The 9,799-nt window shown below is 38.5% G+C and overlaps 1 pseudogene across 1 annotated transcript; it reads right to left on the bottom strand.

Annotated features, from left to right (window-relative positions):
* Positions 1–934: 934 nt before the first annotated feature.
* LOC145499502 (uncharacterized) lies at positions 935–8,768 on the bottom strand (annotated as a pseudogene). Its single transcript, XR_014050947.1, has 3 exons — positions 6,576–8,768; positions 2,031–2,173; positions 935–1,797 (listed from the first exon to the last, which is right to left on the bottom strand). The product of XR_014050947.1 is annotated as an uncharacterized LOC145499502 (transcript).
* Positions 8,769–9,799: the final 1,031 nt, after the last annotated feature.

Below are 9,799 nucleotides of genomic sequence, written 5' to 3'. Positions count from 1 at the left end.
TTGCAGTTTTACAGCGAACCTTACATTTCCGAGTGATTAATAGCCTTACAATCGTTTTCAGTGTTACGTGCATAGCGACCATCTTTCGACAAGTCATCTTCTCGACGTGCCATGCAATCTGGCCTACGTCGAAAATGTAAGCTTAACAGAGTTCTCTACGGCCGAATTCAAATGTTAGTGATGAAAGATGGACTTATTTTACTTAAAACTTCGGTTGAGGGTGTCAAGAAGTCCATCCGATCAGTGAGCGATAAATCAAGTCGACTTTTTTAAATGTTTCTAAGTTGCGAGTAAAGCGGTCTTACATGACATGTCGAAAGATGGCCGGTATTCTCTGCTATGCACGTAGCGCTGAATACGGGTGTAAAGGGAATGCGTGCTTTAATGTTTTAGATCTGCCCTTTTATCATTTTAGCGGTAGGGACTGAAATTCCTTTTGTTATAGAATCTTGTTTCCGCCGAGTGTAGAATGAAGGTGGCAAGTTTTCGGCAGTATCTCAATATGTATACCATAACTCCGATGCCACTACTACCACCCACGAGAGGAATAAAAGGGATCCAGGCATCCGATAAGATACTTGTTTATTTTGTATAAGTGCAGATAACATATAAGTAGGTTGTCATCAAATGGCTTAATGTTGCACACAGCTGAAGAATCTTGTTTTACAATAATTTTCTCTGCCTCGACCGGTTAGCCAAAACTCATTGTTTCACTAAAATTAACGTTCAAAACTTTGCTAATTTCTATCTTCCCTTCACGGTTGAGCTATCAGTTTTAAGGTGGAAAAACATGTCAAAAATCGACTCAAAAAACCAATTGTAGAGAGCTAAAAAAGACTAAACCCCACCATAGTAACAAAAGTTTCAAAGGGTAGCTTAACGATAACATTGTTGGGCAACAAAACAACCAGCGAAAGCAGTGACAATGTCAACACTACAGCGTAGCTATGCATCCAGACTGGGAGCATGAGGTCACTTCACATCCTTGCTTGTATGTGCATGCTCTCTGGATCATTAAAAACATCTTTTCATTTATACATTTCCTCGTAAATATGTCCTCGGTATCAATAGTACCATTAAAGCGCAGCACCATACAACGGGTAGCTGTGGGGCATTTGGTCATTGTCATCTTGTGGTTGCATTCCCTGGGGGATTTACAGATGGGACAGGTGGGACACTGAAAAGGATTCTCCGTGGGGACGTTCTTGCGCGATACTTTAGCTATGCAGCCTGATTGGCTACAAGCTGTCACGTGATACTTTCGCTTTCTATTGCAGTACCACTCAGTGGAGCTGATGTTCTTGCAGTTTTTGGTCATCAGTTCAAGCATCTTTCTGTTTACGCATTTCCGAGCAAAAACGTTTTGGTCCCACAATGCTATGCAAAAGTCCGCTTTTGGGCATGTCGTGTTGGCCAAAGTGACCTCGCATGACTCTTGTGAAGTACTCTGACATGTAGGACACCAGAAATCGTTTTTCGTTGGTTTTTCTACCTCTGACTGTCCTCTTGGAAATTCGCTCACCTTGGCTTTGCATCCTGGTTGGTTGCATAAGGACAAGCGGTATCTTTTCTTCCCTCGTTTGCAATCCCATTCCATGTAGCCCACACTTTTGCAATCTTCAGTCAACAGTTTACGCATCTGTCTGTTGATGCATTTACGCGTAAAAACGTTTTTATTCCACAGCGTCATGCAGAAATCAGCTTTAGGGCACGTTGTGTTGGCCAAGTCAGTATCGCACGATTCCTGGGAAGTCGTTTCACAAGTTGGGCACCAGAAATCATCTCCGACTGCTTTGCCTAGACACAAAATAGTAATGTTTAGTAAAACCTAGAGTTCTTAGTTACGGTTTTAACATACCCGGTACAATAGAAATAGAATTGACCATAATAGTCAAGTTTAAAGTGTCTGTGTCGGCGTAACAGAGGTTACCACTGAATACAAGTATTTTTACAGTAAAAAAAAAATGTCATTCTTGATGTGACTTCAGAAACTCGTTTTAAGTTCAATATATAAGGGAAGTGATATGCACCTTGCACTCGATGGTTTGGTCGAGCCCACTCCTCCTCTTTTATCGTTGTTCTGCGAGCGTCTGACAACATCACCGTTCCGTAAACAAGGCAGAACATTCTCAAATACAAGGATGCCATTTGTTTTTTTTTTTGAATCTGCAATCTGAAGAAACAATATTTCCGTTAACACAGGGGAAATTACATTATCCATTAAGCATATGTCATCGGAATGTGCTACATAATGCATAAGTCACTTACACCCGCTTTCAGTGTGACGTGGATAGGCGACATCTTTTGACCATCTTTCGATGGTACTTAGCATAATAGTCTTCCAGTTGAAATAATGGCATTTAACTATTTGTTTTCTAGATAATATAAATCAATAGAGAAGGAGCGCGTTTCCTGACATGTTAGAAAACTGGAACCACCGTAAAACTCAGTAAAGTAGCGCATTTCGCATCTAAAAACATGTTTGGCATTATGACATTGTTTGACATTATGATATTGTTGTAAATAACTCTCATGTGTCAGACAGTTCTTCAGGCTATTTTCTACTTGAGTTACACGGCAGAAAGGTCGGCCATGAAGGCATACTGAAATCACGTTCCTCGAATTTCGAGTTTCAAAACTATTGAAAATTTTCACTCTGAAGGTACATGGTAACCTCAATTCCAAAAATATTCGAGTTTTAATACAAAGACCAGATTACATAAAAGATCAAGAACTAAAATATGTCCTTTCCACGCTCCTTTCTTTCTTTTATGATCAATATGCCTTCAGTTTACATGATGGTTGAGCCCTTTTAATCGTGCTTTTAAACGTGAAATTAAATTGAATTTTATTAGCCTTTATTGAATATATTTTGATATTATTTATACCACCTGCATGTCTGTTTATCATGTTTTGGGTGGATTTAAGTATAGTCTGACCTATAAAATATCGTTATCATGTGCATGTTGATAACGGCCACCCGACTGTTTAGCTTCTTATAGTTACTCTGATTGCCCTGTTATCGACTCCCTGAGTAGAAATATTTGTTGTAAATGATATTCGAGGTGCAAGTTTATTGCTGTTATAGTTTATTTTATTGATACAAACATAATACAATATTGCAACAAATCAAAAAAGTGGTGCAAAGAAAGAGAGGCGTTACAACTGATAATATTCATAATGATAGATAGTAGATAATGTTTACGATAATAAATATTAGAAAAGTCCAAAGAAAATACTTGCGCTGATTGGTTAAAACTCGTGTTTCTATAACTCAATGGAAACACAGAATTAGCACGAGCTGTTGACGTAATGATGGGGCGAGCAAAGAAAATTTACATTTTGATAATCAAAGTTAACAGGTTTTTTCCCTTTTTTTGGCGCGTCATTTTCTAAAAGAAATAGAAAACATGTTCTCCGTGTTTCTATCGAGTTGTAGAAACACTCGTGAAAGTTTGGGAGTTTGCCTGCGGCTCGTGTTCCCACAGCATTTCTTGTTCGCCCAAACTTCCACTCGTGTTTCTATAACTCGATAGAAACCCGGTACATGTTTTCTATTTCTTAATTACAAACAGTACGTCTCTCTAGCTTTGTACAAGTGTATAAAGATGGGGAGAAGGGCAACATAGTCACGTCAAGTCATTTCTCTATTTCATACTGGATAATAAATTTGGATATGAATTCAGAAGTATCTTGTTTCTCTTGCGTTGTTTTGCAAGCATAACGGTACTGCTTTGCATATAACAGAAGAAGACGCAAATCTTTTGTCCGTTTATCGGAAAGATTGGTGTTTGGTGTTGGTAAATTGAGAAAGCATCGTAGTGACGTTAGGCTGACATTAATTTGGTGTAAACTATTAAACCTTTGAAGAGAGATTGACAATCAAAGAATACATGTTCAATGGAGTCATTTTCACTGCACATAACACATTTGACACAGTCAGTTATTCCAAATCGTTTAAGTTCTTCATTAGTGACGAGTATTCTGTGCAACAACTTGAAATAGAATTGTCTTAACCTATTATCCGCGAGTGATTTTATAATTGTTTTGGATGCAGTTCACCCAGTTGTCAGCAACTTCAGGACAACTTTTCCGCCATGATTTAATTGCCGTAGGTTCTGTTTTGATTCCCTCGACAAAAAGTTTATAAAACTGCTTACAGAAAGTTTTCTTTAAATTGAGAGTGATATCTTTAGATAGTTAGAAATTTATATTTTCAGCAAGTCTTGCGCAAAAAGAACATTTCTATCCCGCCAGGCCTTCCAAAAGACCGAATCGTTTTTATATTTATATCTCTGTTGTTCCACAACTGAAATGAATTCGCGTTTCAATGGATCTTCGTAATTGCTACGCAGTTGATGTTCTTGAAAGTACTCAAGGAGTTCTCGATAAAAGACGGGGATTAGTTTCTCGACACTGCAGTTACAGGTTTGAAGAAAAAGGAGTCCGCCATGTTTATCGAAGTGTAAGTAATTCGGAAATGCCGTCCAGGTGTCATGAGTGTTATTTAAGAGTCTACTTATCCAACTGAGACGTAGCGCTTTTACAACAGTCCTGAAGCAGGGAAAGCTTAGCCCACCCTTAGATAAGGGACGGAACAGAACCTGTCACTCGATCTTATTTCTCTTATTCTTCCATAGAAAAGCAAACAGTTTACTTTAGGTTTGTTGTATTGTTGTTTCTGGAACAGGAAGCATGGAGGCAGTATAGATTAGCTGAGACAAACCTAGAGATTTTGCTAGCATAGTTCTTCCAAAGAGCGTCAGGTCCCGCCACCGCCATATCTTAAGCTTCGTTTCCATTTTCCTTATTTTGAAATAAAAGTTATTGTTGTTGTTGGCAGCTGCATCATGGGAAAGGTAAGTTCCAAGGAATTTTATGGGATCTTTTGGACACTGAAATTTTAAAGGCTCTATCTTATTTTTGCTCGGAGTACCAATCCACGTGGCTTTTGTTTGTTTGTTCGTTTGTTTGTTTTTTATATATTCAATTGCAAACCGGACAATACTCCAAATGAATTAACTATATATCCGCAAACTGTGAGATCTTAGCGTTCTGTCCACCTGGGAGTTCGATGCCCCGGCAGAGTTGGCTTTGGCGTATTTTGAGGGCTAGCATCTCAACCGTTAACACAAACAAAGGAGGACTCAGAGCACACGCTTGACGAACACCTCGAGGGACTTTGAAGTAATTAGTCATGAAACCCGCATTCATCACGCCACTTTCAACATTATTATAAAGAATCGATATCCATATATTTTCTATTATAACCCACGCTCAATTTTCGCGCAATTCTATTGGCTACTTTACGTCACGTGGAGGAAAATTACTGGGCAGTTATCACGCAATAACCTCCGCCTGCGTCGATAATTGCCCTGCGACTGTTTCTGTCGAAAAGAAACAGCTAAAAGAAAATAAATCCAGCTCTAGACTTTCACGTTTTCTTAATTATTTTTCATGGAAGAAAAACAAACTCTTTTTCAGTTGTGGAATCCGCTGATAATGATATCAAAAAAAAAAAAAAAAGGTCGCCAATGCTGTTCCGATAAGTACAAAAAAGTCAACAAAACATGCAAAAAATTAATGGGAGGGTTATAAAATAAATAGACCCCTTTCTGGCTCGCTGGTATGTTGGCTGATAATGTCCTTGGCTAAGAGATTGTCCTCAAAATTTCAAATTTGCCCTCGAAGCTTCGCTTCTCGGCCAAATATTCATTTTTCGGACAATCTCTCAGCCGCGGACATTATCAGCCGACATACCAGTCGCCTGAAGGGGTTTATTCACTAAATATTTAGACCAAAGTTGTATAATTCAATACAATTGTGGATAAAATTCCATTCAATGGTGTCGAAGGCTTTACGAAAATCAATAAAAAGTAGGATGCCTGGGATATTTTTAGCCTCTGCATATTCCATAATATCATTTAAAAGCCGAACATTTTGGCTAATGAATCTACCCTCAATGAAGCCTGTTTGATCAGAGTGTATAATCGAAGACAGTATTGACTCAATTCTTTGGCCAATTGCTTTTGCCAAAATTTTTTAATCGACGTTTAAGAGGGTTAATGGTCGCCAATTGGACAGCTCAATAAGACAGGAGTCGTCTTTTGGTATCAAACAAATAACGCCATGCCGTTGAGATATTAACAATTGTCCTCTGGTAAAAGCTTCATTGTATGAATTAAGGAGATGTGTGCCAATTAAGTCAAAGAATGTTTCATAAAATCCTTTGGAAAAGCCATCTCCCCAGGGGATTTGTTGTTCTGAAAGGATGTTAAAACATTTTTTATCTCATCAAGTGTCAGGTCAGATTCAAGAAACACTGATTCCTCAGAAGACAATTTGGGGATGTCTAGGTTTCAATAAAGGCGAAAAAGTTCTCTCTGAAATTCCAGGAAAGAAAGCCGGATGATTTTGGTTAAATCGCTGTAAAATAATTGTATTTCTTGGTTGATTTGTTTCATGTCTGAAATAATCTCGCCATTCTCAAGTTAGTTTAACTGTGCAATAACCTTTTTCTCAAAGCTTCGCTTTTCCAAATTGAAAAAAATAATTCATGGGTAGGTTTCTCTCACCTTTTTCAATCCAGCGGGCCTTTGAGCGGAACGTGGCTTCTTGGCCTTTTTTTTGTAAATTGAGTTCTGTCTTTGAATACATTGCTATTAATAATAATGGGGTATATCTTGTCCATTTTCATCAAAACTAAAAAAAAAATGAACGTTAGCCCATACGTATGTTTTCTTTGACGTGCTACCCCGCATTCGTAAAGATATTTGTCAACGTTAGGGTTCTCAATTTTAATGAGTTTAAGATGTCTTATCTATCAGACTCTTATTCCGTATAGTTCGTCTGGTGCCAGATGCGACCGGGGGCGTTAACCGTTTGTCATATCTCAAAAAAAAAAAAAAGAAAGAAAAAAATACATAATCATCAAGTCAGACTTCTCCGTTGGAGTCATTTACGTACCGGAAACGGAAAAATTTTGGCATAACCGTGCTATGTTTGATATTTATCAATTGATAATTTTCTCTTGGACTCCTTCCAGCACAAGAATAGTTTAACCTGTGGGGAGTTCAAACCATAGCTTACCTAACACTGTCGCGTTTGTAGAAAGTAGGTGATGTGGCGTCCTGTATAAAGATAATGTTTGGTCCTATCGATAATAAATGTAAATTATGACGAATCTATCACCTCAGAAATCGCCCATTTCCGCTCTTTAACACATTAAGGATGCAAGAGCTTCAGCACACGTTTAACAATTTTAGCTATTGTCGTATATCGAAAGCAATAACTCAGTTGACCCCAAAAACGAATTTTGAGCAAGCTGAAACGATTACCATGATTATCCTGTCTTGACTCTTCGAATGAATCAGTTGATAGAAATCTTTTCAAGGGCAAATAAGAACTTTAATTGGTAAAACTATCTCAGCGAGTTTGAGATTCGAAAGCGTGTCAAATACCTTGAGAGTGAGATGTAATAAAAGCACCGAAATGTTTGTCTACTGTTCTCTCTATAGCTATAAAAAGGCAAATGCAGACGAGAAATGAAGTTCCAATCCCTAACTTTGTAAGCCGAGATTCGAAAAACCCGACGATGGAGGATCGATCTTGGAAGGATCGCAGGAAAGGATCTCAGTGACCTCAAAACGTTTGGCATTTTAAGTTCTTCAAACAGATGAAATTCAGTCAAATCAATAAGTTCTTTTAAAGAGCTCGTAGTCTAGACATTTGACAGTCGTTTATCATTTAAAAGCGAAACTTAGCAATTACTGATTATATTTTTTGACTGAGTAAAACTTGGTCCAAAACGGGCTGAGACATTCGGTCGAAAAATAATCAGGGATACCGTTCTGACGATGTTTTTTCAACTGTTTCAAAGATTCCAATCAACGTTCATTTTCTCTTGGTACTTGAACGTAAGAAACGTGTGAAGACAAGAACCGAACCGGGATGAGTGTAATAAGTCAAGAATACTCACTTTTTTTAACCCAAGAATTACTTCAGCTCCTTAACTTGTCTTCCAGATGACACCACAGACTGGTGACACCGTATTAGGTATTTGCATTTAATCACTTTGTTTTCGAACAACAGCGGGGTAACAGGAATCTTTACATTCTCGACCAATCTCGAAACAATACAAAAGCCAATAGAGACTCGGGGTTTGAAATTCAAAGCGAGTAAGGTGACACTTGTCACTATTCATCAGCAAAAGATAAGTGGCCTGTGGTCCATCGATAGTTAAAGTTCTGATGTTACAACGCACAAAGATTATTTATGAACTTTGTACTGTTTTGAAGCGTGAATACAGTGGAATCCCAATTTCTCCAACCCTGAAGGCAAACGAAAATTGGTTTGGAAAATCGGGACGTTCGATAAATTCGGGGATAGAATGGGGTGGAGGAAACGACTTTTGGTTTAAGTTATGGAAAGGTCCAAAAATCGAGGGTTCGATAAAGCGTGATTCCATTCCAGCTTGGGGGAGCCTCCGTGTTGAAAAGAACGTAATTAGAGAGTATAAAAATTAGTGTCTTGCAGATTGAAATCTGATTTGTTTTGACCACAAAAATGACCTGAGGGTTTTTATCTACGTGCACATGCACACATTTGTTTCATGTAATATAAACAGGGAGTTTAGGCTTACCACTCCACTGTTTCACATTTGGGGATTGATTTCTTTAACATGCCAGGAGGAAATAAAGGAACAATGAGGGGCACGTGGGTTTCGACGACAAAAAATTATCTGAAAGGCTATCTTTCTCAATCAAGCTGGAATGACTCAATTCAAATTCTTTACCTGCAGGGTGGTCCTGACTAGCAATGGAATTACATTTGTAAGAGGTTTATTGAACTGTGGTTAGCATACCAAACACGGAGAGTGGGTACAAAAGTCATATTCTTTTAGCCACATCACTGGCCAAAATACGACAGCTAGACATAATTCGTAGAAAGAGAGTATCGTATTACTCCCAAAGTAAAGGCCCCTGTAGCAGCCTTCAGGGTTTGCTACTTTTGTTGTTTCACTTTCGGGGAGCAAAAAGCGTTGGTTAATGTTGGTGCGACTGAGATGAAATGCTTCATTCCAGTTTGTTCTGCAAAGAGATTTACCCGTCACTGCAGAAGTCAAGAAAACTTGAAAAGAAAATAAATGTAACTAAATCACTATTGGGATAAAAAAGAAACGAGATTGGCCCTACACGCCTCATCAATAGGTCTTTGCGAGCATTTGCAAGCACGCGAGAAGTGCCTTTATTTTTGCGAGTACGAGCAGAGATCAAATTTGTCTTGCGAGCAGCGAGCACTTTAAAATTTACAGATGGTCTGCGGCGAGTTCTTCGTAAATTTTCCCGTAGTCGGAATTTCTCTTTTATTCAAAGGAAACGTTGTTTTGCGCCAAGTAATCTGGCTGACACCTCCAAAACAGGATTATAGCGCAATCCCTGTTAAACCAATTCCAGCAATGCCTTGTTTGATGCCAAATTACTTCACGAGAGCTTCAAGGTGGACGTTAAAGGAGACCTAAAGCTTTCTAACCCGACGTACTGAACACACCACGAGAAGAGGCTAAAACCTACTAGATTTTGAAGTGTTGTAACACGGAAGGTTTTCTTGGTTATGTAATTCTTGGGAAACGTTAAAAAACAACGTGGTATTTAGTGTAACAAGAATTTCGAGTTTCGGTTCCTCTCATTGGGAAACTGGTTTCTCTCTGATTGACTGGAAAAGATTCAACGCAATGAAGCTTCATTTGGAGGCCTCTAGGATCTAACCGATTGAAGCCATAGAGATCTAACAAGCTCTA

Source organism: Orbicella franksi, chromosome 10 (genome assembly GCF_964199315.1).
Source record: "Orbicella franksi chromosome 10, jaOrbFran1.1, whole genome shotgun sequence".
Classification (NCBI taxonomy): Eukaryota; Metazoa; Cnidaria; class Anthozoa; order Scleractinia; family Merulinidae; genus Orbicella; species Orbicella franksi.
Note: the sequence above shows the minus strand (reverse complement) of the source record. Positions and strands in the feature narration are given on the sequence as shown.